Source organism: Trichosurus vulpecula, chromosome 4 (genome assembly GCF_011100635.1).
Source record: "Trichosurus vulpecula isolate mTriVul1 chromosome 4, mTriVul1.pri, whole genome shotgun sequence".
NCBI lineage: Eukaryota > Metazoa > Chordata > Mammalia > Diprotodontia > Phalangeridae > Trichosurus > Trichosurus vulpecula.
In genome coordinates this window covers 256703518-256730503 of record NC_050576.1, presented here as the reverse complement: position 1 = coordinate 256730503, position 26986 = coordinate 256703518, and positions in this window count along the sequence as shown.

The following is a 26986-nucleotide window of genomic DNA, read 5'->3' as shown; positions in this document are numbered from 1 at the left end:
AAAAAAGCATTTATAAAATGCCTTATGTATGTTAGTCCATTTAGCCCCAAAACAACAATGAGGCTAGGTAGTAGAGCTATCATTCTTCCCATTTTACAGATAAACAAACTGGGACTCAGAGAAATGAAGAAAGATTTGAATATGTCAGAAAGAAACCATTGGTGGGTGGAGCCAAGATGGCAACTGGAAAGCATGGACTTGCCTAGGGCTCTCCCCCAGGACCCTCCAAACACTGATAAAAAATAGCTCTGAGCAAAGTCTAGAACTGCAGAACACACGAAATAGCAGAGGGAAGCAGGGCTCTAGCCTAGGACAGCCTGAATGGTTACTGGGTAAGGTCTATCACTCATGGAGCTGGGAGAGGAGCGGGGCAGAGCCCAGCGTGGGCTGCGTCCAGGCCAACCTGACTGGGAGCCAGGCTGAACAGGCCCTAGTGCCCTGAATCAGTGAGCTGTGGCAGTTACCAGACTTCTCAACCCACAAGCACCAAAGACAACACAGGAGGTTAGTGGGAAAAGCTGCAGAGACAGAGTGAAAGGAGTTTGTGGTTTAGCCACTGCCCTGGGGCTGCAGAGGTGGTACAGCTATGGAACTACAGTTGCAGTTGCTTCCAGCCCCAGGCCCACCTGGTGGGAGGAATTAAGTGGAGGATCAGAGCAAGAGTGCAGAGCTGGCTTAAGATCTGAGTCCAGTCTGGGTTGGTGGTTCTTGGGGGAGGAGGAGTGCTGGTGTGGCAGAGCTTGCTGTGTAGAAATAGCTCTGAAAACAACAGTGCATCCCCTCAAGCTTGGAACAAAGTACTCTCCACTCTACAAGCAGTCATACCCAGATGAAAAACTCAAGGGTCAGGTAGTTGGCTGGGAACATGGCCAGGCAGCGAAAACGGACTCAGATTCAGACTCAGACTTTGGAATCTTTCTTTGGTGACAAAGAAGACCAAAACATACAGCCAGAAGAAGTCAACAAAGTCAAAGAGCCTACATCAAAAGCCTCCAAGAAAAACATGAACTGGTCTCTGGCCGTGGAAGAGCTCAAAAAGGATTTGGAAAAGCAGGTTAGAGAAGTAGAGGAAAAATTGGGAAGAGATATGAGAATGATGCGAGAAAACTATGAAAAACAAGTCAATGACTTGCTGAAGGAGACCCCAAAAAATACTGAAGAAAACAACACCTTAAAAAATAGAGTAACTCAAATGGCAAAAGAACTCCAAAAAGCCAACGAGGAGAAGAATGCCTTGAAAGGCAGAATTGGCCAAATGGAAAAGGAGGTCCAAAAGACCACTGAAGAAAATACTACCTTAAAAATTAGATTGGAGCAAGTGGAAGCCAGTAACTTTATGAGAAATCAAGATATTATAAAACAGAACCAAAGGAATGAAAAAGTGGAAGACAATGTGAAATATCTCATTGGAAAAACCGCTGACCTGGCAAATAGATCCACGAGAGATAATTTAGAAATTATTGGACTACCTGAAAGCCATGATCAAAAAAAGAGCCTAGATATCATCTTTCAAGAAATTATCAAGGGGAACTGCCTTGATATTCTAGAGCCACAGGGCAAAATAGAAATTGAAAGAATCCATCGATCGCCTCCTCAAATAGATCCCAAAAGAAATCTCCTAGGAATATTGTTGCCAAATTCCAGAGCTCCCAGATCAAGGAGAAAATACTGCAAGCAGCCAGAAAGAAACAATTTGAGTATTGTGGAAACACAATCAGGGTAACACAAGATCTAGCGGCTTCTACATTAAGGGATCGAAGGGCTTGGAATATGATATTCCAGAAGTCAATGGAGCTAGGATTAAAACCAAGAATCACCTACCCAGCAAAACTGAGTGTCATGCTCCAAGGCAAAATATGGATTTTCAATAAAATAGAGGACTTTCAAGCTTTCTCAGTGAAAAGACCAGAGCTGAATAGAAAATTTGACTTTCAAACACAAGAATCAAGAGAAGCATGAAAAGGTAAACAAGAAAGAGAAATCATCAGGGACTTACTAAAAAGTTGAACTGTTTTGTTTACATTCCTACATGGAAAGATGATGTGTATAATTCATGAGACCTCAGTATTAGGGTAGCTGAAGGGATATACACACATATATATATATATATATAGACAGAGGGCACAGGGTGAGTTGAATATGAAGGGATGATATCTAAAAAATAAAATCAAATTAAGGGATGAGAGAGGAATATATTGAGAGAGGGAGAAAGGGAGAGATAGAATGGGGTAAATTATCTCACATAAGATTGGCAAGAAAAAGCAGTTCTTTTGAGAGGGAAGATGGGGCAGGATGAGGGGGAATGAGTGAATCTTGCTCTCATTGGATTTGACCTGAGGAGGGAATAACATACACACTCAATTGGGTATCTTACCCCACAGGAAAGAAGGAGGAAGGAGATCAAAAAGAGGGGATGGTAGAAGGGGGGCAGATAGGGGGAGGAGATAATCAAAAGCAAACACTTTTGAAAAGGGACAGGGTCAAGGGAGAAAATTGAATAAGCAGGGATAGGATAGGAAGGAGCAAAATATAGTTAGTCTTCCACAACATGAGTATTGTGGAAGTGTTTTGCATAAAGATACACATGTGGCCTATGTTGAATTGCTTGCCTTCTTAGGGAGGGTGGATGGGGAGGGAAGAGGGGAGAGAATTTGGAATTCAAAGTTTTAAAAGAAGATGTTAAAAAAGTTTTTGAATGCAACTAGGAAATAAGATATATAGGCAATGGGGCATAGAAATCTATCTTGCCCTACAAGAAAGTAAGAGAAAAGGGGATGGTAGGGGAGTGGGGTGACAGAAAGGAGGGCTGACTGCGGAATGGTGCATTCAGAATATATGCCATCTTGGAGTGGAGGGGGAGGGTAGAAATGGGGAGAAAATTTGTAATTCAAACTCTTGTGAAAACTAATGCTGAAAACTAAAAATATTAAATAAATAAAAGAAGGAAGCCATTATTCCTAAGATGATGGGGCCAGCAGAAGTGACTGAAGATACCAAATACATAGTGAAGACATTGGTGATAAAAGGGACACAATTGCGAGAGTCCTTGAGGGATTGGTTTTTAAGATTTCTCCAAAAGAGAAGAAGATTCCAAAAGTATGGACATGATTATGGGGGCTACTACTAACAGAAAAATAAATAAATAAAAGTACCGAGAAAACCCCAGCCATTGCTGACCCCACGTTCTCTTTCTCTACTCTATGCAATTGTGATGAGAGTGATGTATGCATGCATCCAGGAGATCCTTGATGAAAATATACATAGGGAACAGGCAGGCTTATGCAGATAGTTTTATACAGCATATTTTATCTTCCATCAAGTAAACAAACAATGAGCAGTCATTAAGCAGGTAGCTAGGTGACTCAGTGGATAGAGAGCTGTCAAGAGTCAGGAAGACCTGAGGTCAAGTGTGGTCTTAGACCCTAACTAGCTGTTGGGCCCTGGGAAAGTCACTTAACCTCTGTCTATCTCAGTTCCCTCATCTGTAAAATGGGGATAATAATGGCACCTTCTTCCCAGGGTTGTTGTGAAGATCAAATAAGATAATATTTGTAAGTACTTAGTACATAGCCATTGTTGTTCAGTTGTTTCAGTTATGTCTGACTCTGCACAACCCCATTTGGGGTTTTCTTGGCAGAAATATTGCAGTGGTTTGCCACTTTTTCCTCCAGATCATTTCACAGATGAGGAAACTGAGGCAAATATGGTTAAGTGACTTGCCCAGCTAGTAAGTATCTGAGGATGGATTTGGACACAAATTTTTCTGACTTCAGTCCTATTGCTCTTTCTACAGTGCATTCAGCTGCCCTAGCATCTAGTGGGCCCTTAATAAATGCTTGTTTCTTTTCTTTCTTAAGTACTTACTTTATACAGAGACTCTGTTAGGTGCTTGGGATACAAAGGAAGGAAAGATAATGTGTACTATCAAATGTCTTACATTCTAAAACCTGGGCCAGTTCTCCCATCCTTAGGCAGCCTGGTGTCCCTGCTTCTAATCCTCTCACATCTACTCCTGGAGGCTCATCATATTGGTGCTGCTCTTAGTATAGACACTCAATTGGTTTTAGCCCAGTGCAACTTAGAACTCCCAAATTCAAGCAATCCTCCAGCCTCAGCCTACCCAATAGTAGGGATTAAAAGTGAACATCCCCATGCCTGGCCTTATTTATCTTTAAAAGAGTCTTTCAATTACTTGGAAGGAAAATCTTATCGGAAGCTATTGTTCAAAGATTCTGCCTTTTTGAGGGTCCCTGTTGCCATCACGACCACCACCTGCCCATCTTATGGAAGCTCTATCCCACATGCCTTGTATCTATAGGGCACGACCTTAGTAAGAGAATCATTGGAGACCTGAGAGGGTGTGCTAATGTGAGAAAGATACTAGTCACAGCTAGTCCTACCTCCTGGACTCCATCTTTTCCTTCTGAATGTTTTTTGTCCTTTCTCTCTCTCTCTCTCTCTCTCTCTCTCTCTCTCTCTCTCTCTCTGCCTCTGTCTCTCTGTCTGTCTCTCTCTGTCTCTGTCTCTGTCTCTCTCCACCTCTGTCTCTGTTTCTGAGTGTCTGTCTCTTTCTCTCTGACTCTATCTATTTCTTCTCTCTCTGTCTCCCTCCTTCTCTCTCTCTCTTCTCTCTCAATTGTTCATCACCACTATTGTTAACTCCTTATGAGCAGTGACCTTGTCTTGTACTTTTCCTAAAGGACTAACATCATGTGCACTATATCCATTGTGCATTTAATTGATAGTGATAGTGTTGGTGATGATGGAGAGGGAAAAATAAAAGGTGACAAATAGAAGAAAGACGAGAGGAAGCAGAAGGAGGAGGAAAAGATGAGGAAGAGAAAAGGGAGATGATGGGGAGGGGAAGAGAAGGATGAGGGAGAAAGGGATGAAAAGGGAAGAAAAGAGCATTAGGATAAAGAGGAAGAGGAAGAGGGAAGACAAATTATGCAGGAGAAAGAAGTCAGTTGCCGTATGCTTTATTTCCACTGATGCAGGATGAATCTGACCTTTGTAAGTTTACTATTGTGTACTGAGAATTTTATTTCTCTAATTCATTTAACTTTGAATCTTCTTAGTACTTGGTACATGATTCATATACAGTAGGTGCTTAAGAAATTCTTGGACTTACTTCAGTCCTTCTGCAGAACCATGACTCATAAGTATGGTTATTTCTACCTCTGCCACAAGTCCATGCAGGAAAAGACTCGGCCCTCATTTTCATCTGATTTATACCCAGATTGATAGACTCTCATGACTCTTTCAATTCCATTTCTTTCAGATGAGCAAATGATTTAGCAACTAAATAGATTCCAATTCAACAAACATCTATTAAGCATCTACTGTATGTGGATCATTGTGCTGGATGCTAGGGAGATTCAAAGATTAGATAAATTAGAGAAGTAAATTTCCAAGTTTGCTATAGTTAACTTGCTAAAGACAAAGTCATCTTGCTTCAGTTTGAACAGAGCACACTTTGGTGGGGGAGTGGTGCAGCGGAGTATCTTCCTCTTTCTTTGTGTTTTTAATCAATTTACTCCACAATTAGGGCTACAAAGATACAAAAGAAGTGGTTAATGTAGAGGCAATTGATCTAGAACATTGTATTTTTCCTGAAGGGGCATGTACAAAGTAACAAGTCCAGATTTATTCCCAGGTTATTGTCCAGCCTTAAGTCTTTCGGGTTGTCTAGTTAGTTACAAAATCCATTTTGGGAGGAAAGTGACAGTGGCCACTATTTTCAAGTCCTACTTTCTTTGGAGGAATGAAATCACCTCCAGCACCTTGGAGAGCAGTCTTCCTCCCTGCTGCTGTCTTCTGGGTTCTTGCCTACTCCAAGGGGTGACATTCTGTGAGCTTTATTATTGTTAAATCAGCTCAGAACATTTTGACCCTTAACAAACAATACTAAAGACAAATTATCACAAACCTTGGGAGGTCTCTGGGGGTGCTCTCCTTTCCTCCACCCCCCATGTCTTCTTCCATTGGGCTTTAGTTCTTGCTGATTCCCAGCGCCAACAGAAACAGGAAACGTGGACTTGCCACATATAAAATCTCTAATTTCAAGGGCTATACCTTTGATTTTGTTTAGCCAGAATCAAAAGCAGAGGCTGAATGTTGGACCACTCAAAGGGAACTGGAAATCGTCGACTTCAAGCACACCTTTGAACAGCGCATCCTGCCATTATGACATTCACAAAAGGCTGTGGGAATGCCGCTGGTTATATCTACCTACTTTCTTGGGAAGAAAATCTGAAAATGAAAAGACTCAACAAAAGACTCTAAGATGGAAGGAGATTGTTGTGAAGGAAATGTCCTGGATTTTTTTTATCTGTTGCCAAGGTACCCAGGGGCCTAGTTTACAAAAAGAACCCTCCTTAGAGATATCACTTGTAAAAACCATAATTTCAGTTCCAGGGGACATGCAAATGGCCATTATAAGCAATGAATTAGGGTAAGGAGAATTAGCACACATTTTTAAAATTGGAAATGAAATGGTGGTGATTAGGGGAGGGGGGGAGGAGTATCTGATACAAACCAATGCATCCAACATCTTTTGGTGGTGGGGAGGCTTGATGGGACAAAAACTGGAAGTGGAAGGGTTGGGTCACATAAAGTGGGATAGATGAAAGAACACTTTAGAGTCTGTAAGAAGTTTCCTTTGCAAAGGGACTGAACAATAGTTGAAAGTAGATTTTAAAGCTGCATTGTTGTAACGCTCCTATTCTAGGGTCTTCTTTAACTCTTCTGTGTGAAAGCACACACTAGTTGTCAGGTTAGCAGCAAATATGGAAATGACAAAATGACCGCAATCCCAGGAGGGATGAAAAGACAAGGGGAGAATAGGAACCTGCTGCAAGAAGACACTTTGTTAACCATATTTGGGCACCTACTTCACTGGCCTTGAGCCTTTGGATTATGTTTCTTTACCAACCCAGACTGTCACTCTCCCTGTCCACCCCCAGGAGATGAACCCCCTGAGGCTTAGCTTGATGGGCCTGTTTGGGAGTTTGTGACTTCAATGGTTCTTTGAGGCTATTAGCAATTTGGTCCTGTCAATCTGAGGTCTTAACAATCTCCTCTTCCAAATCCCTCAGATCAGAGTGGGCATCTGTCTTGGTTCTAGGTTTAAAGAGTTCCTGTGGCCAGATACAATGCATACTCATGGTTGGTTTTCTGGGATAGCTTTTATTGAAGGATACACAGAGATAGATAGAGAGGAGTTAGTGGTCTATAGATGGCTCTAGTCAACCATGGCTTCTCTGACATAGTTCCCCTACCTAAGTCAGTCCTTAAACCCAGATATGGGCCAGCCATCTACTGGAAACCTGATCTACAAAGATTGGAACTTCCGTTATAGTCCCTTTGGTGGAGGGGGTGTAGCATTGTGGTTTAAATAGGATGTCTAGGCAAAGTTTCACATACAGAGGGAACTTGGCTGGAGCTCAGCTTGACTCATGTAAAGTTTATTGTATGGTTGTGTGTGTGTGTGTGTGTGTGTGTGTGTGTGTGTGTGTGTGTGTGTGTGTTTTCTAGCTGGAGGTGGGGTCTCAGGCATAGTCCCAGGGCTGGGGCAATATGTATAGGCCTGGGAAAATGGATTCCAATATATACCCAATACCTTAGGAGTGTTAAGAAAGTGTGAATCTATTACTAAAGAAAAGATCCAATTGATCTTTCTGAAGATTCTTTTCTCAAAATTCATCTATTCATTTTCCTTTGGAAGCATGGGTAAGTCAGATCACCAACCGACCAACTTTTATCTTCCCCAGAATCTATTGCAGTCTTACACATAATAGATACTTTAAAAATATTTGTTAATTACTTCCATGATCTATTTCATGTTGACTACAGATTTGTTTTCCATCTCATCATGAGGGCTGGACTAGTGGAATGGTGGTTCTACCAAGCTGGAAGGGCTTTGATTATGCTCCTGGAAACAGACTATTTATGGTTTCTGAAGACTAGCTTACCTAAATGCAAGGATGTTCATCATCAATAGGCTAGCCATTCAAGGCCTTTGGCCATGTTAACCCATGCACCAACTGAAAAAATAAAATGACACTCAATCCTCTGTAGTCCCTCTCTATTTCTGTGGTTGACTGATGAAAGGAGGGTCAGAAGGTGATAAAAATCACATAGTTGTTAGACCATCTGAAAACAGTGATTTAGCTGTTGCCATTCTAAATGGGAGATCCTTGACCAATGACCAGTGAGTAGATATACAATTGGAGAAACTGTATTATGTCAATCTTGACATTCTTTTTTACTATAAGGAAAACTAGGAGACAAAAGGAAATTGCAGCTAAATGGGAAGACGGCTCACAGACTCTCTTTGGAGCAGCAAATAAAAGAGTAGGTGAAGTTGATTTCTGTTATCTGCCCAAAGGCAAGAAGAACTATCATTTCCATCATCATGGGAAATTTCGTTGTCACATATGATAATATTCAAGATAAATATCTGAAAGCAAACCACTCTGGAAACAATTGCAACTTATTCACTGAAGCATCAGTTACAGAGGATGAAGAAATAAAGAAATTCTGTAAAGAACTCTTAGAACGCCTTCCACAATTGATGGTGATGATGATGATGATGATAGCTCACCTTTATTTGGCACCTTAAGATCTGTAAAGCACCCAACGTATTAACTCTTTGACACTTGGTGACATCAATGCAAAGTTTAATATTAGTCAAGAATGACAGAAAATATGTTGGAAAATATGGTTCATAAGTAAGGAATGAAATGGGGTTGAGGACTTACAGAATGCACAAGAGGCTCATGGCTTTATATAATTGATGAGAAAAGAATTAGAAGCTTAGGATATGGCACAAACCAAATGACACCATAAAAATGAAGTTGGGTACATCTTAATAGATAGAAAATGCCCCCAAAAGGCAAGGAAATCAACACAGATTATGACAGTTCCATGCAGAAGTTTACCTGATATAAATCAACTCCTATAATGAGGAGACCAAAAGAACCCCCAAACCACCTTAGCCAGCAAATATAATTTCTTTGCTAAGTGGAAAAATATAGCAGTCAAGGGCAACACTGGTTTAGAACATAAACTCATTTGTAAAATCTTACAGAGAAAGCAACTAGGTGGCTCAGTGAATAGAGTGCTGGGTCTAGAGTCAGGAAGTCCTGGGTTCAAATCCAACCTTAGACACTTATTAGCTATGGGACCCTGGATGAGTCACTTCACCTTTATTTGTCTCAGTTTCCTCATCTGTAAAGTGGAAATAATAATATCACCTACCCCCCAGAGTTGCTGTGAGGGTCAAATGAGGTAATATTTGTACAGTGCCTGGCACATAGTAAGCACTATATAAACTTTAGCTATTTTTGTTTTATTATCTCTTCATAAAATAGCATGAAGGAGTGGAGTAAAAAAACAATTGAAAGAAAAGTTGGGGATAAATCAAATTAAGCAATTCATCCTAGGTGGAATTTAAGGATGAAATTAAAAGGGCTAGAAACAGACAAACAGTTGGCAAAATTTTAATAGCAAACTCTTTACCCTCCAGGACCCTGAAATCATCACATTTGGATTCCAACTTTATCATTACAAATGTACTTGTAGATGTAGAGGAAATGGAACTAAAGAAAGAAAAGTGTGGAGGGAAAAAGTTGTGGAGCCAGACCAATTGTACCTAAAAAAGATTTGTGCTGGGGTGGGGAAGGAGGGGCAGGAAAGATTCAATTTTGAGGGTACCGATGGATTAATTTCTTAGGTTTCCTGAAAGAAGCACAGACACCAAAGTTGTGGGGGCAAATCTTATGTTTTCTCCTTTCCTAAAATGGCAGCTGAAACAATGCCAATAACTATGACCTATATGCGATTTTCTCATTTATGTAAAATATTTATGAGAATAATTTTCACATACACATACCAATGGTATTTTTGATGAGGGCTTTAGAAGAGAAGAGGGACTTCTCAAATAACATTCCCCATAAATGATGTTCCATGGTATTCCACAGCAGATAACACATCTTAACCATAATTCAATTCACAGAAAAATGTAAAGGATAAGATCTGGCTGGGCTTAGTATTTGTTGAACTATAAATAAGCAAGCATTTATTTCAGTAGAGCAAAATGCTACCCAGTGTGACTGTAGGCTTTGAAACATTCAAATCCTTTGGATCATCTTTGAGCTTTTGGATGGAATCACATCCATGAATTGTGCACTTTTTTCTTAAAATGTTTTAGATTGCTGGGGTGGAAGCCAACATAATATGCATATTCATATGTGTTGTGCACTGGGTATATTTACAGACTGAAAATTGGGCAAAGGCAAAGGAAGGCATCAGAATAGCCTAGTGGAAAATTTCTTAATTACTTAAGAATTCTAAGTTCTCCCATGCTAGTTTGGATGTGGTTGATATGTTGGCATATTAAAGAGTTAAAAAAAGAAATAATTATAATAAGAACAGTAATAATATTAGGCAATGTGGTACAGCAGAAAGAATTCTGTATCTCTAGATAATCTGGGTTCAAATCCTAGTTCTGCTACTTCCTCGCTGTGTGGCCATTGACAAATCACTTGATTTCTTTGGAACTTAGTCTCATCATTGGTGAAGTTGGGGTCTAGGTTGGCTTGTATGACCTCCAAGTTCTCTTCTGGTGGTAAATCTACGATTTCATGGGGCTAAAAATGCTTTAATTCTCTCGAAATCTGTTACTTCCTTGGTCTGGGTGATCTTTCTACCCCAGACAGATATCAAAGCACATATAACTTAGCAAATCATTGCAAATTGCTGTATCTATAAAATTATTACCAGTCTAGAGATAAGACTTTCTGAATATAGCTGGGCTGGCACTCAGATGACAGCTCTATAGTCTAGTACCAAGCTCTTAATTGAAGCCTTACCACTTGGTAGACCTGGTAAAGTGGAAAGAATACTGAGGTTGGAGTCAGAGGACTTGGGTGTGAATCCAGCTCCACAATCTGTGACCAGTAGCAATTTGAACAAATCATTTCACCTTTCAGGCCTCAGTTTCCTTATCTGTACAATTAGGGGGCTAGACTAAATAGACACTTCCCATCATTCTATAAATCTGCCAAGAGGGAGAGTTTTTTGAGAACTTATGGCCGCATTAATATAAGGCTGAACTATTATAGTATGGCCCATCAGTTGAGGTGAAATGATGATGATGATGATGATAGTTGTTGTTAGTATCACATTTTGCAACTTACGAGGTGCTTTATATACATTATCTCATTTGGTTATTGAGAAGGCACCGAGTGCATGAAATGTTAGAGACTGAGATTTGGATGTAGGTCTAAATTCATGCAATGGAAGCATCTCCTTTAGTGACCATCTGACCATGTCACTCCCCCAGTCAGTAAATCGCAGTGGTTTTCTGTTGCATATAGGATCAAATATGAATTCCTCCATTTGGCTTTTATAGCTCTTAACACTTTGGTCACAATCTATCTTTCTAGCCTCTTTGGACTCCCTCTCCAGAACTATTCAGTTATGATCTAACATTTATTAACCTGATGATCTTGGACAGGTTTTGAATTCAAGACTTCTTTACTCCAGATCCAGCACTCTTTGCCCTGCTCCACCTAACTGCCAGTCAAGGGAAGCCAATGTTCACATCCTGCCTTAGAGACTAACAAGCTCTATGCCTTTGGACAAGTCCCATAACCTCTGCAGACTGCCATTTCCTCACCTGTCCAATGGGGATGAAAAGATCTGGAGTGCCTATTTCACAGGGAGGTTGTGGCAGCCAATGAAACCATGTACATAAAGCCCTCTGCAAACTTCCAAGCTCCTTGTGTGTGGATTGTCGACACTGCTGTACTGTAGAAGACGAAGCCTCCTGCACAGGGGAGCTGAGCCAGACGGCAAAGTTTAAGATAAACGGGCAATGACGGTAATAAGGTGCTTAATTAGGAGCAGAATAAATATTAGCACAGCACATTAACCTAAGTGACAGCAACAAATTACAAAGCTTAACATGCAATTAAAATCCCGAATGGCATACACCATAGAGACAGAGAGCATGTCTCCGAGCTTGAGGATCAGCTGTTTGGGACCTGTCGGCTGCTGATCAGAAGGATGTGCTCTCCTTAACTGATTTCCAAGCTGTCCCTCTCCTGCCTCCCCCTCCCAACTATATGGTCGCTCCTGTGTGTCATGGTTGCTCATAATTTAGGTCTCCCTTACAGCATGGAATTTATGGGATTGAGTCATTTTTTCTGTCCTCCAACAGATGGACAGATGTGAGTCTGGCAACAGTGTGGGACTAGGGATATCTCCTAGTGTCTCTTGCATGTATTTTATCCTTGTTACTCAGGGTACATGTTGTCTTCCCATCAACAGACTGTAAGATCCTTGGGAGCAGGGGTTGTTATTTTTCTCTTTGGAGCAGAGTGCCTGATTCCTAGTAGGTGATTAATAAATGCTTGCAGAATTGTATTGAACGACCATGGTGGCCTTGAAAGAAAACTCAAGACCAATAAGTTACTCAGCTCACTTATGGGATAGCTCTGTTAAAACATATGATATATGGTAAGGTTGTCTGTGGGAAGCTAAGAAATAAGTAATCAACCATCCCTCCAGTGCCTATACTTATCACCTGAGACTACAGCATAGGTAAGCCATAGCTCAGAGGGGACAAAAGCAAAATCCAGAGTTAGTGTAGATGGACCATGGTCAGAGGCAAAAGCTGGCTGGATTTCCATTTTTTGACCCTTGATCCATTTGGATCCTTAATTGATCTACCAGAGGAGTAATAAGAGATTTTTTTTCCCCACTGGGGGCCAGACAATTGGACATCACTGGCAGCAGAAACTATGTACTTGGCAGGGGTGATTAGGGGGAGGAGAAGTGCAGAGAGGGTGAGTCAACTACAGGCCAACTGCAGAAGGTGTAGTCCATCCTTTTCCAATACTGCACAGGCCTGAGACCCTATTCCTTTTTCCCTTTCCTGGAATGAATCTTCCCTCTAAGCCCCCATAGGGTTGTGGGATGGTGAACAGTGTGGAGTCAGGGTGTTTTTCTCTGGATGACTATGGAAAGGAAATTCCTTCCCATCTCAGCCCTTGTGATAATGTTCAGACTGCCCTGCCTCAGTTGCATCTCTGAGCTCTGCAATTACTGAACCCTAGTCTGACAGTTGCGTTAGCTTGAGCAGCTGCAGGCTAGGGAGCCAAAGTGCTGATTGAGGGTATTTTATTTTTAAGACTAGCTTAATTTTTAGGAAGTGGAAGTATTCTGCCTCTAAATCAAACCAAAATAGCAATATATCATTTTCAAGTTAAAAATTATAAATCTGGTTATTCTGGGGGAAATCTTCTCTCTAGCTGAAGCAGTAAGACACCCTGAGGGAGAAACAGGAGGCAGCATATGCCAGGTGAGTCAAACTGCAGCTGCCATCTTCTTGGATGCCAACTCCCTTTGGAGCCTGATGGAGACAGTCCATTGTTAAAACCCCCTGAATTAAAGGAATAAGAGATATTTGAGAGAAGAGAAGATTTAGGGGGACATGACAGCTGTCTTTTAAGTATCTGAAAGACTCTAATTGTGGAACAGACATTAGATTTGTTCCTCTTGGCCCCAGAAGAAGAATGAGGGGCAAAGGTGGAAATTGTGAAAAAGCAAATTTGGCCTTGATGTTAGGAAAACTTTCCAACAATTAAAACAATTTCGATGTAATGGGCTGCATTAGGTGATTGGTTCCCCTTCACTGGCAGTCTTCAGGCATAGGAGAGATGATAAGTGAATGACAGAATCTAAGAGGTAGAAGGGACCTCGGTGGACACCTATTCCAGTCTGTACCTGAACAAGAATCCCCTTTAGAAGATCCCCCTAAAGGGGATCCAGCATCTACTTGGAAGCCTCCAGTGATGGAAAGCACACTACCTCCCAAGGTATTTCATACCACTTGGAGGTAGCTTTAATTGTTAGGAAGGTTTTTCTGACATTGATCCTAAATGTATCTCTTTGCAATTTCCATCTGTTGGTCCTGGTTCTTCCTCCTGGAGCTGTCTTTTTCTTAATCTTCTAAAGGCTTTTTTTCAGAATCCTCAACCTTGTTGGCCCTTTGTAGCATTTGATCCTGTTGATGACCCCCTTTCCATGATACTTGCTGCTGTCTAGTCTTCTGTGATGCTAAACTATCCTGGTTCTCCTCCTACCTATCCAATTGCTTCTTCTCAGTCTTGGAACTTTCTCCTGCTCTTCTCTCTCCTCTTCAGTGAAAGCAACTCAAATTGTTCTTAATCCTTCACCTCCATTATTTCATGTTCTTGTCTTTCTTCATCTAAGTCTATCCCCTTCATCTTAAACCATTATACTCCTTTCTCTCTCTGCAGCTTGAGTCCTGCAATTTCTCAAATCCTCCTCAAAATTTTCCCTCCTGAAATCCAACCTCTGGATTTTCCCCGTGAATCTAAAGCTCTTTGAATCTCCTTCATAATTATTTAAACTTCTTCTTCTCATGTCGTTTTATAGCTTTCTTTTGCACAATCTTTTCCCACCAAAACTGTCACTGATAATTTGTAAATGCTCTATGTTGTACAGGGACTTCCTGTGCAGTTAGGGGTTGGACTTGATGGCTTCTCAGGTCCCTTTGAACTAGGAGATTCCCGGATTCAAGAGAATTCTTTTTGTTACAATTAGCAATGTAAGCTATTACAATGTAGTTGGACATTGACTATCTTGATCTGATTCATTTTCTGTCCAGGCCTATCAGGTCAGCATCATCTGCCTTCTCTCCACCATCCTGGCCAATGAGTTATGTGGACAAGACAAGGTTTCTAGTAGTAATTAATATAGGTGATAAAGAAGTTAGAAACCACAATAGCTTAACTTTTTAAAAATTAAATTTGATTTCACTTTCAGTTCCAAATTCTCTCCTTTTCCTTTCCCCTCCCATTGAGAAGGCAAGGAAAACACAACCCATTACAAATATATGTAACCATGCACAATGAATTCTTATATTAGCCATGTAAAAAAGAAAGAAAGAAAGAGAGAAAGGAAGAAAAATGAAAGGAAGAGACCTTTAGTCTGCACTCTGAGTCTATCACTTATATATATATATATACATATACATAAACATATATATATGCATATTCCCTTCAGCTACCCTAATACTGAGGTCTCATGAATCATACACATCATCTTTCCATGTAGGAATGTAAACAAAACAGTTGGTAGTTAGCAAGTTTCATCATGAGTCCTTTGGAATTGTGGTTGGAGATTATGTTGACCAGAGAGCCTTACTTTTTCTTTTTTGCTGAGTTTCCTAGTAAAAAAAGCATGTGTATCAGTGGTGTTGTTAAATAATTCCTTTTGATATTCTGCAAGTGATTTCAATTACACAAACATTTACTATGTGTTGTGAGGGCCAAATGAGATTCTATTTATAAAATGCATAACACGTGGCACATAGTAGGCACTTAGTAAATGCTCTCTTCCTTCCTTCCTTCCTTCCTTCCTTCCTTCCTTCCTTCCTTCCTTCCTCCCTTCCTTCCTTCCTTCCTTCCTTCCTTCCTTCCTTCCTCCCTCCCTTCCCTTCCTTCCTTCTTTCCTTCTTTCTTTCCTTGCTTCTTTCCTTCCTTCCTTCCTTCTTTCCTTCCTTTCTTCCTTCCCTCCCTCCTTCCCTTCCTTCCTTCCTTCCTGCCTTCCTGCCTTTCTCCTTCATTGTCATTTTATAAACTGCTCTCCTGGCTCTACTTACTTCACTCTGTAGCAGTTTATATAACTCTTCCAAAGTTTTTCTGAAACTATTCCTTTTATCATTTCTTACAGCACAATAGTGTTCTATCACGTTTAAATACTATATTTTTTTCTAGGCATTCCTCAATTTGATGGCTATTCCCTCAGTTTTCAATTCTTTGCTGCCACAAAAAAGAGCTGCTATAAATATTTTTGAATATCCTTAGAATTTGCATATCCTTAGGACCCATTGCTCCTTTAATCTAGCCTTTCTCTTGCCCACCCCTTCTCCTTTTCCCCTCTCATTTCCCTGCTGTGCGAAATGTACTTCTGTACCCAAATGTTAGTCAGTTAATCAATTGATAGACATCAAGAACTTACTATGTACCAGGCTGTGCTAAGGGCTAGGGATACAAAGAAAGTCAAAGACAGTCCTGCCCTCAAGGAATCTACAATCTATTTGGAGGAAGGTAACATACAAGCAGAGAAGCAACATAGGGTGGCAGAGAGGGAAAGAGAAAGTAGGGAGATGATGGAAAAGTTCAGTGGATTGCAGCTGGCTGGGAAGTGAAGAGGTGGTTGACCTGGAATTCCTTCTTAAGAAGAGGATCTGAGAGGAGAGGTCACCACTCTCCAATTAGAGACAGAGAGGCCCCAGGGGCAGAGGGTATTGAGGAGGCAAGTACAGGGCTGATGTGATCTTGTAGGGTGAAGAATTCCATGGGGGTGTAGTCAAGTGAGAATGTGTGTGTGTGTGTGTGTGTTTTCTCTTTGGCCAGTTCAGATGAGAGTGAGGTTCAAATGCCACATTGTACTTCTGATCCTTCCTCCTTCTTTGTATAGACCTCTGCTTGTGCATTCTGATTGTGGAAGATAATTTTTTCCCCAAAATTCCTCTTTCTTTCGCTCCTTAGTGAATTCCTTTTCCTCATCTTTTTCATTCTTCCTTAAAGTCATCAAGATATGAGAACCATCCCCAGGCCCCATATCTAATTAGACTTACTTTATGGCCTCTGATGATGATAGAGTTCAGAGGGCACATGTGAATCATCTCCCATATTAGAATGTAAACAGCTCATCCTGTTTAGTCTCTTATGATTGTTAGCTCATATTTACCTTTTTTGTTTTTTTTGGTGCCTGTGTTTGCCCTTCAAAGTTTTATGCAGTTCTGGTGTTTTCATCAGGAATGTTTGGAGGTCCTCTATTTCATTAAAAATGCCCATCCCCAATAAGATAATATTCAGTTTTGCTGGGTAAGTTATTCTTGGAGGCAAACCTTTATCTTTTGCCTTGTAAAATACTGTATTCCAAGCTCTCCACCCCTATATAGTGGTAGCTGCTAAATTGGGTGTGATCTTAACTGTAACTTGTCTATACTTGAATTATTTCTTTTTGGCTACTTGTAAGATTTTCCCTTTGACCTGGAAACTCTGAATTTTGGCTATGATTTTCCTGCGAGTTTTCATTTTGGAGTTTCTCTCAGGAGTTTCTATTTCTTTTTTTTTCTTTAGTTTCTTTCCATTTCCAGTTTGCTCACTGGTTCTAAGATAGCTGGGCTGTTTCCTTTATTTTTTTTGATTGTGACTTTTACATATAATGATGCTTTAATTATCTCTCCTTGATCTTTTCTCTAGGTCAGTTGTTTTTGCTATGAGATAACTCAAACTTTCCTCTATTTGTTTAAGGCTTTTGACTTTGATTTAATATTTCTTGTTGTCTCAAGAAGTCATTAACTTCTATTTGATCCATTCTAATTTTCTTGGAGTTAGTTGCATGGATAAGGTTTTGTATTTCTTGTACCAAGCTGCTATTTACTTCCCTTTCCAATTCTTTCCTCCACAAGCCTTATTTCCTTTCCAATTTTTCCTCTACCTTTCATTTCTTTTATAGAAAACACCTTAAAGTCTTTTAAAAACTCTTGCTCCTTCTCTTCTGATGCTTCTATTTGATTTGTGCTCAAACTGTATTTTTAAGGCTTTACTTATGGATGTTTTGGAGTCATTCTTTTCTACTGGCTTTGTGTTTTGAGCATCTTTGTCACCATTGCTCTTTATACTGGTGTTCTTTTTTTGTTGGTTTGTTCGTTCCTGACTTCAGATTTTGTGTTAGGACTGGGATGTGTGCATTTCTGGACACAATGTCTGCTTGAGCATGTGCCCTCTTATGGCTTGTTGCTTCAATATTGGGCTACTGAGTATCATATTATTCTAGGCTCCCAGGGTTAGCCTGGGCTAGGGATCTGCAAGTTCTCAGTGGTCCAAGAGTGGTCTGATCCAGAGCAAAGTCTGACTTCTGCCCTCCTGTTCTGAGCTCTGCAAGTTCCTGACCTAGGTTTGTCTCTCAGCTACATGCCTGTGGGCTTGCACTGTTTGAACTTGCAGTAGATTGTTGCTGGATTAAGCCACTATCAGCCAGCTGGGAAGGTCTAATGGTTTGGGATCATAGAACTGCAGGCTTCCCTTTGGCTGGGAATTTTTACTCTGGTTACTCCTCTACAGGTGATAAGGTGAAACTGAGACCCTGCTGTACTCCTGGGGGTTTAAGCCATACTGTTGTTCTTTACCTCTTAACTTACTTCTTACTGGGTACATAGCCCTCTTCTGCTTCTTACATTGGAACACCACCCCAATGAAGGTTCTCCACTGGTGATTCTCCTTAGTCCACCCTGGATCTGTGACCCAGAATTGAAGAATGAGCCATAGAATAGGTAGTTGGCACCTATTCCTTCACCCTTCACAAGATTAGGTTCCTTTTTGCTGGATCTGGGACCTCTTCTAGTCCTCATGTATAGCCTCTCCCACTACTGGAATGCTTCACAAAGGGTGCTCTTAGCCAGGCCTTACCCTTAGGGTCTGTAGAACTCTCTGCCTATCTCCCTATGACAACTTTGGCTGGAAAAATGACTCACTGTGATTTTTGTTTTGATTTCCCAATCAGAATTTGGTCTGATGTGTTTCTTGATCCATTTGTAGAAGTTGTAGGAGTGAAGAGGGTTCCCAATATTTATTCCTGTGTTTCTGCCATCTTGGTTCCACCTTTCACTAGTGATCTTAATAATTGTCTCAGAGGATATCCTTTGCCTATTTGTCCATGGAGTTCAAGGTTCCCATCTATTTCTCTCATGCTTGTTCAAAGGATGGAAGGGAATTTCAGATAAAAACTGGTTCCTGTCAGAAGCACTACTTTATACTCCAGAATATGTACTATCTCTTCATCACCATCTTCCCATCAAAAAAGCACATTTTCCTTTTTGGTGAAATAGGAAGGAGTGCCCAATAATTTGGAAATCTTGTTTTTTTTTCCTTTCTGATAGGTGAGCACAAGCGGAAGCACATTGGTATAATCTTCCAAATGTTATCACAGACCTTAAGAGCTAGGAGGGACTTTAGTAATCATTTGACCTGGAAGCGAGGGAACTGGACTTTATCAGTGGTTATTGACCATTTGCAATATGAGGACCCTCTTTTAAAGTTAAAACAAAACAAACCTGCTAAGATTCCTCACATGAGCTAATTGCTTTATGGGTGGCCATTGATTGAGAAAATGAATGAAGACAAAAAGCTACTATGAATCCAATAATGTTTTTCAAATGGTTTATACTTTAATAATCATTACAAGATTTACAGACATTTGAAAAATAATAACACTTGTGAGTGGCATACCTCATTTACTCAGTGTGAAGAAGGTACTTCCTTAAAGGTTGTTTTCTAAAAAGATACAACAATGCAATGTGAAAAGTCATACAAATATCCTTGAAACTATACAGATAGGGCTGGTAAATAACCCCTAATTATTAACATCTTTTGATTTGATATATGGAGCTATAGTTTTCTTTTTTTGTTTTGTCCTTTCCTGGTTTAGGTATTAAGACTGATTATTAACGTCCAGTGATGCATAACAATAAGGGAATGTATACTCCTCAAAAGGGTTCACTGCAGTCATGGAGAATAACCTGTATAGAGGCCATATTAAAGAGAGATTCCTTTTGGTGGTGAGATAATCTAGATGCTCTAGTTTATCTTTGATATTGTGCTGATTTCATCAAACCCCAGAACACTGCAAAGACTTCTAAATGACATCCATAAATAGTTACTAGGTACTATGCTAGGTACTGGGACTACTGGTACTATCAAAGCCAAAAGTCCCTAACCTCAAGGAGCTTACATTCTAAGACCTGGGAAGACATTCACATATTTAAGTACACAAAACATATAAAACAGATACAAAGCAACTCTTGATACAAATGTGGAAGGTAGCATTTGAATCAAGTCTTAAAAGAAACCAAGGGTTCCAAGAAATAGAAGCGAAGAGGGACACTGAAATCAACTTTTCATAAAAAGACCCTATCGACAATGTAGATGGTCAGTATTGTCAAGCCAAGGTTTGACCTGAATCTCTAAGGCCAGGAATGATGAGGTTTGCAACATCATCACAGAAATGTACTGTAGACCTACAGTTTCAGTTCATTATGCAGCGGAAAGGGTCCTGGAGTACAAGAAGAACAGTAGGGTCTCCTATCAAATAGCACTTAGCCTGGGAGAGAAGTATTTTGAATCTCTGATGGCAGGAACAAACAGTGTTCCATTGAGTCCTCACTCTAAACTTACTGGGACCTTGATTTCTAAAATGTCTTCAATTAAATATTCACAGTTCCCCACCAACTCCTTAAACACACACACACACACACACACACACACACACACCAGTAATCTCTGCTAACTGCCCTCTGATCTGTGATGCTGTAGCTCTTGAAATATTCCCAGTGGCTGCAGTTACATGCCTCAAGTTTCAGGATGGATGATGGACAGGTGAGGTGAGATTCAGAAGAGAGAAGGTGACCAATTATGGCCCCCAACTTGCTCTCAAATGTCAGAGCCCTTATTGTCCAGAGTTAAAGAAAGTTCCCCACTCCCATTCCCCTCCCAACTATCTCTTGGTTCACAGCAGTCAGTGAAATTAGGAAAATGGCATGTAGGGGCACATCAAGTGGGGGTGGCATTTGTGTGTGTATGTATGTGTGTGTGTGGGGGGGGGTGGAAGTGCCAACGATTTGTCTCTGTTATTCTTCCTCCATGGGGAAGAATGCAGTTGTTATCAAAGCTCGGTTTGACTAATTTGCTTTCACCTCATACATATCAAGAAATCAAAACCTCCACGAAAGTTATTTGAGGGTATACTCTCTTTTTGGAGCCCATCTAGCTCCAGTAATGCTAATGGGAATTGCATGTGTGCACAGAGAGGACAATATAGTCTTTATGTGATTCTACCTCCCATTCAGAAGACTGTAAATGCTGGGAAAACTGAAGTGGACTCATTGGACACATTTGGTCCAGAAACTTCACCTTGCTCCCCTCCCCCCCATCTACTCCACTGCTTCTCCAGACAGGCTGATGGAGAATCTTTCCACCCCTCCTCCTCGCCTACCACCCCCAATCCATCCTAGCCAGATAGCTTCCCAAATCAGCTAAATATAACCCCCATTCATTGTGATGCTAAATCGTTCTATTTAGATGTGTTTAAGTGGATATCATACCTCCCTGGGCTGACCTTTCACTCCTGGGAAGTAGTTTTAAATTCAATCCCCAGCAAAGGAAAATCCGTCCAATTCGTTGGCTGTGAAAGGTCACAAGTGAACTGTGTTTTGATGGTATCTGTCACTGGTTTAATTCTCAGTAAATCCGAGCACTAACTGGGCCTCAATTGTCCTTTGTCTGGGCAAGCTGAGTTCCAAGGAGCCTGGGAGAGCCTCTGTTGGCATCACCCATGGGGAAAGCAGCCCAGAACGTAAAGGTGAGCTGTACGGTGCTGCCTTAAGGGAATGCTGCCCCCTCTCTGGGCCGCCAGGGAAGGGGATCAGAATATGAGGTTGCTCACCCAGGTTCATTTGATCTCCTCGATACTGACTTTTCCCACTTTGTGGGATGCAAAGGAGACTTGGACAAGGTTGGTGGGGGAGGAACTAGGAATATGTGAACCAGTTTAAGAGAAATTGGAGCATCCTAACAACCTGGTCATTTCTGCTCCCCCCCTCTTCCCATGCTCTACCCCTTCTCCTTCTTATAACTAAACTTCTAGAAAAAGTAGTCTACACTTGCTGTTCCCATCACCTCACCATCCACTCACTACTCACCTCCTTTCTACAATCTGACCTCTGACCCACAACTTGGCTGAAATTACACTCTTCAGCTTCTCCAGTAATTTTTAAAATTCAATTCAGTAAGAGTGTGCTCTGTGCCAGATACTGTACTGGGTACTGGGGGAAAAATGACAAAAATGAAACTATCCCTTCCTTTTCCTTACCATACTGGATGGATACTATGCATGTAAATGGAGGAATTCCAATGAGCTGTGCTTCCCCTCCACTCTCCTTCTATCCCCCCTACTCCTGGAGTGGGTGGGAGGCAGCTCGGAAATCCTCAATATTTACCCCTCTAGTTTAACAATTCATTGCAGGATTAATCCAAAAACCCATCACAAAAATGTGAAAGTCAATGTGTATAAACAGAGCTCCCTTTCTCTATCAATGGACTCCCACCCACCAGGCCATGGACACCCATTTCAATTCTAAACAGTAGGAAAATAGCACCATTTAGAATCATGATCAAAATTCAATTTCTATCCCATTGCCGTTTATGCCATATGTACATTTAACAAAAGTTTCCAAGAACAAAATGGAACAAAAATCACAAATGGAAGAAGTTTGTAAAGGGGTATTCAGTATCCCTTGATTCATTGAGTGGCAAGGAAGGCTTTGCTTTGACAGACACATCCAGGATGTAAGTTTACCAACACAATTAACTGCCACATCAGCCAGTCACTCAGTTAGTCAGTCAGTCAGTATTTATTAGGCACTCACCATGTGCCAGGAACTCTGATAATTGCTAAGAATACAAAGAAAAGCAAAAAACGATCCCTTCCCTCAAGAAACTCACATTCTAAATTCTGTTGGGAGAGATACCATGCAGACAGCTCTGTGTGTGTGCGTGTGTGTGTGTGTGTGTGTGTGCGCACGCACATGCGTGTGCATACAATACACATATATAAGTATGCATATGTGTGTGTATATATATATACACACTTATATACACAAACGTATGTATATATACACATACACAGAAATATATGTATGTGTGTATATATGTATGTATATGTATACATGTATATATGTATATGTGTGCATATATGTATAAGTGTGTGTATCTATCTATATGGAAGAGTTGAGGTTCACATGTAGAGGAGGGCCTATGTATGGGCAAGGATGCTATCCTTGTGTGTGGCTCAAAGAGAGGCAAAATAAACATCTCTAGCCTCTTCTCCCCCAACCCTTTTCTGAGGGAGACTTTCATTCCTGCTAAGAGGGGAAGCAAGTGGTTGGGGCCACTTTGTTCTCTTCAGAATAAGAGGGAGTACCAGACTAGAATTCTGTCTAGCTGCTCCCTTTAAATGGGGAATATGTACAGGTTTAAGCTAACTTTTGGCCACTTTGTTATTTCAGTGAGGAAGGGGGAAACCTCAAGATCTATATCCAAGGCTTGATCCCTTTCCACCTAATACCAGTTTCAAAATGAACACATATAGCAAATAAACTCATTTATCCAAATCACGGCAAAACAGAAATCAGAGAAGATATACATAAGAGAAAATATACTAGACAATGCACTGTGAAGGAGTTCTTCCATTGATAATGAGGTAACTCAGCTCAATTGAGAGAGAGAGAGTTCTAGATCTTGCCAAAGTGGAAACTCCCCAAAGTCTCTAGAGTAGCAAGCTGAGAATAGATACATGATGGAGACTGCACATTTATCTCATGTCTTCCCAGAATCTTTTCCTTCAGCAACCTGGAGTGGGGTTGGCCTCTTCCATCTTTTCTCTCAAAGCTGGAAGCCAGGAACACCCAAAGCACCCAAAGTTCTGTGTTTGAACAAGACTTGAAGCTCATTGATGGGTCCCCAGGGGGGATTGGCCTCCGAAAAGTCCAAAAGGAGGACTCCTACTTGGAGAGTCTCTGAAACTGATTGATCTTGAAGAGTCCTGAAATGAGACTCAAAGGGGACTCTTGCTTGGTAAGCCCCAAAAGGGACTAATGAAAATTGGAACTCTTGCCTCTTGCCAACTCCACCCCATTCCTCATGTAGGGAAGGGTCTTCATCACCACCAATAAGGAGAAAATATCATACCAATAGACTTCAGGACAAGAGTTACATAGACATACATTCACACATATACATCTTCTATATAAATAGAAGGTAATATCTGAGTGAAGGAACTAATATGGAGGAGGGATGGGAACATGAAACGCAAAGGAAACAGCCATTGAACTGACAAGGAGTTAGGAGATGGAGTGTGGGTGGAATAGCAAGAAGGCCACCAGATCACAGAATTTCTGCATTGGAAGAGACCTCGATGGCCTTCTTTAGCTCACAGGGATCCTCTCTACAATATCTGCTGCAGGTGGTCCATCCAGCTTCTACCTAAGGACCTCTAACAAGGGAGTGGGGAAAAGAAAGAGGAATAAGAAAGACTATCACAGAGAAAGAAGAAATAGGGAGAAGAAAAAAAGAACAGGTAAGAGAGAGGAAAGTCATCAAGCCTGGTATGAAAAAAAGCACTGGACTTGGAGTCAGGAGACTAGGGCATGGTGCCATGGGAAGAGCCTGGGGAAATCCTTTTTCCTCTCTGGGCCTCTGATTTGTTAACTAAAATGAGGTGGGGTTGGATTTGATGACCTCTAAGGTCCCCACTAGCTCCAGATCTATAATTCTCATAAAAAGACCAAGGTTTCAGTGCCAGCTATCACTCATCACCTGTAGGACCTTAGACAGGTTGCTTTACTATTCTGCTCCTCAGTTTGCTCATCTGTAAAATGAGGAGGTTGGGCTTCATGGCCTCTGATGTCCCTCCCAACTCTAGACCTATGATCCTGTGATCTCTCTGGGCCTCCTCTTCTTGGATGGAGTCTCAGGTCCCTTTTACCTCTAAGCCTGTTATGTTATACACTCCTGTCTCAGACACTTACTATGTGGCCATCGACAAGTCATTTAACTTTTGAGAGTCTTATTTGACCTCATTTATAAAATGGAGGTGATACCACTTGTGCTATTCCTTTCCCCTCACCTCAAGATGAAGGCCTTTGAAAATCTTAAAGTCCATGCTACTCCTCATTGCCTCCAGGGCATGGGTGTCCCTATGACACCATCCTCTGTCCTAAGTGCTCTTCTGCCCCCTGAGATGGATTCATGGGCTTACCTGGAAATACTGTCTGCTCTGATGTAGTTCCTCAGCAACATATAAAATCAGAAAGAGGAAGAGGAGAGACCAAGATACAGAGAGTGAGGAGGCATGTTAATGTTTCTGAGCTCATTGCCCAAAGGCCTGGGGAGGAAGTGCTTAACACAAAGGCCCAATATTCAAAAAACATCATGAACTCAGAAGTGAAGCCACAACCTTGCTTCAGAAGGATTACTCCCACCCTCTATCCTCCTCCTACATACAGTTAGTGTGTAGTTACCAAACCACATGGACTAAGAAAGCACTGGTGAGAACAGCATCCCATGTGGATGGGGGATTGGAGTGGGGAGGGGAACACATCAATGTCTTCTGAATGGCCACTCCCCAAAGGGTTGAGGTCAGCCATATGGTCTTGCTCTCTGAGTGCCCAACAAAGGCCCATGAGATATTTTATGTGCTGAACATTATTGTTGGGGCAAATTAAAACACAATAAAAATGGGCTGTGGAATATTAATTTCAGGGACTGGAGCTAATTGAAAACATAGCAAGCTCTGGGGCTCTGGAAAAGGCAGTGAGAAAACTCAGATGCACATCCAAGGCTGAATAACTCACTCTCTTCACGAGGAGCAGCAGCCCAGTGTATGCCTCTCCCAGGCCTACCTCCTTCAGTGCCTCCTGAGAAACTAGAACCGGGAGTGGCCAGGGAGGGAAGGAAATCCAACCAATTTTTCATCATCCATGGCCAGCTGTTCTGCCCACTTTTAAATATACACTTTTATTTCAAATTATCATTGACTTTACCCCTTCCTTAGCCAAATAAAGTATTTTGTTGCCACAAACAAAGTCTTGTTTATACTTGGCTGACAGAACCTGGGAGAGACATCTTTTTTGTTTGAAATATTTAACTCCCCAACACAGGGAAGGTAGCAAATGGAATTCTGAGGTTTGCAAATGCTGTATTTGTATCCTCACAATAATTCTGTTGAGGAAGGTGCTATTATTTTATCTATTTCACAGATGAGGAAGTTGAGGAAGCTTTCCCTGGGCCGCACAGCTAGTAGGTATATAAAGAGGAATTTGAACTCAAGTCTTCCTGACTCCAAATTCAGAGCACTTTCCTACTGGGTTATCTAGCTGCCCCAAAGGTGGTTTACAGAACCCAACATCATATTCCAGATGTTGCCTAGCAAGGACAGAATTCCAGAATTTCAGAGGTGGAAGGTCCTGTTAGGTTGCCTAGTTCGGGCTATATCTGAAAAAAGTCTTCTCTGTGACAACCTCAGCAAGTGGTCATTCTGCATTTTTTAAGACTTCTACTGCTTCCTCTTCAGGTAGCCCATCTGCCTTTGAGACAGCCCTCGTTGAGGAAGTTTTTCCTGATATCAAACCTAAATTGGTCTTTTTAAAACTTCCACCCATTGTTCCTACTTCTGTCCAATAAAGCCAAGTAGAACAAGGCGAATCCCTCTTTCATGGAATGGTCTTTTAAACACCTGAGCATAGGTATCATATTCCTGCTGATTCTTCTCCTCTCCAGGCTGAGCATCCTATGTTTCTTCAAATGATCCTCAAGTGTCCTGATCTTATGACCCTTCCACCATTCTGATTGTTGTCTTCTGGATGCTCTCTAGTCAAACCTTTCCTCACTTGGTATGATATTCCTAAGAACACCTCAAGTTCCCGTACTTCAATGGGTTAACAAAATACCTTATGAAACCACTCCCCTTTGGAGTGAACTGGGCTTCCCTTTGTGAACCTTAAAGAACCAAGTTCCCCAAAATCTTACATTAGAGAGACATGATACCTTTTTGTTGTTTATTTAAAATTATAAGATTTTCAGATGACATCACCATTTTGTGATCTTCAAATTAAAAAGTAATCTCATTAATAAAGAAAATTTTTGTTGTCTAAAGACTACTAAGGATGAAAATAGCAATGGTCTTCATATGCCAAGCAATAATGGCTCCTATTTCTCAGCCATGTTATGGTTTCAGAGCAATTTCGGAGGAGGCTATTGAAGGGGCCATTACCCTTATCTTATAAATGAGGAAACAAAGTGGTTATATAATCATAGATTTAGAG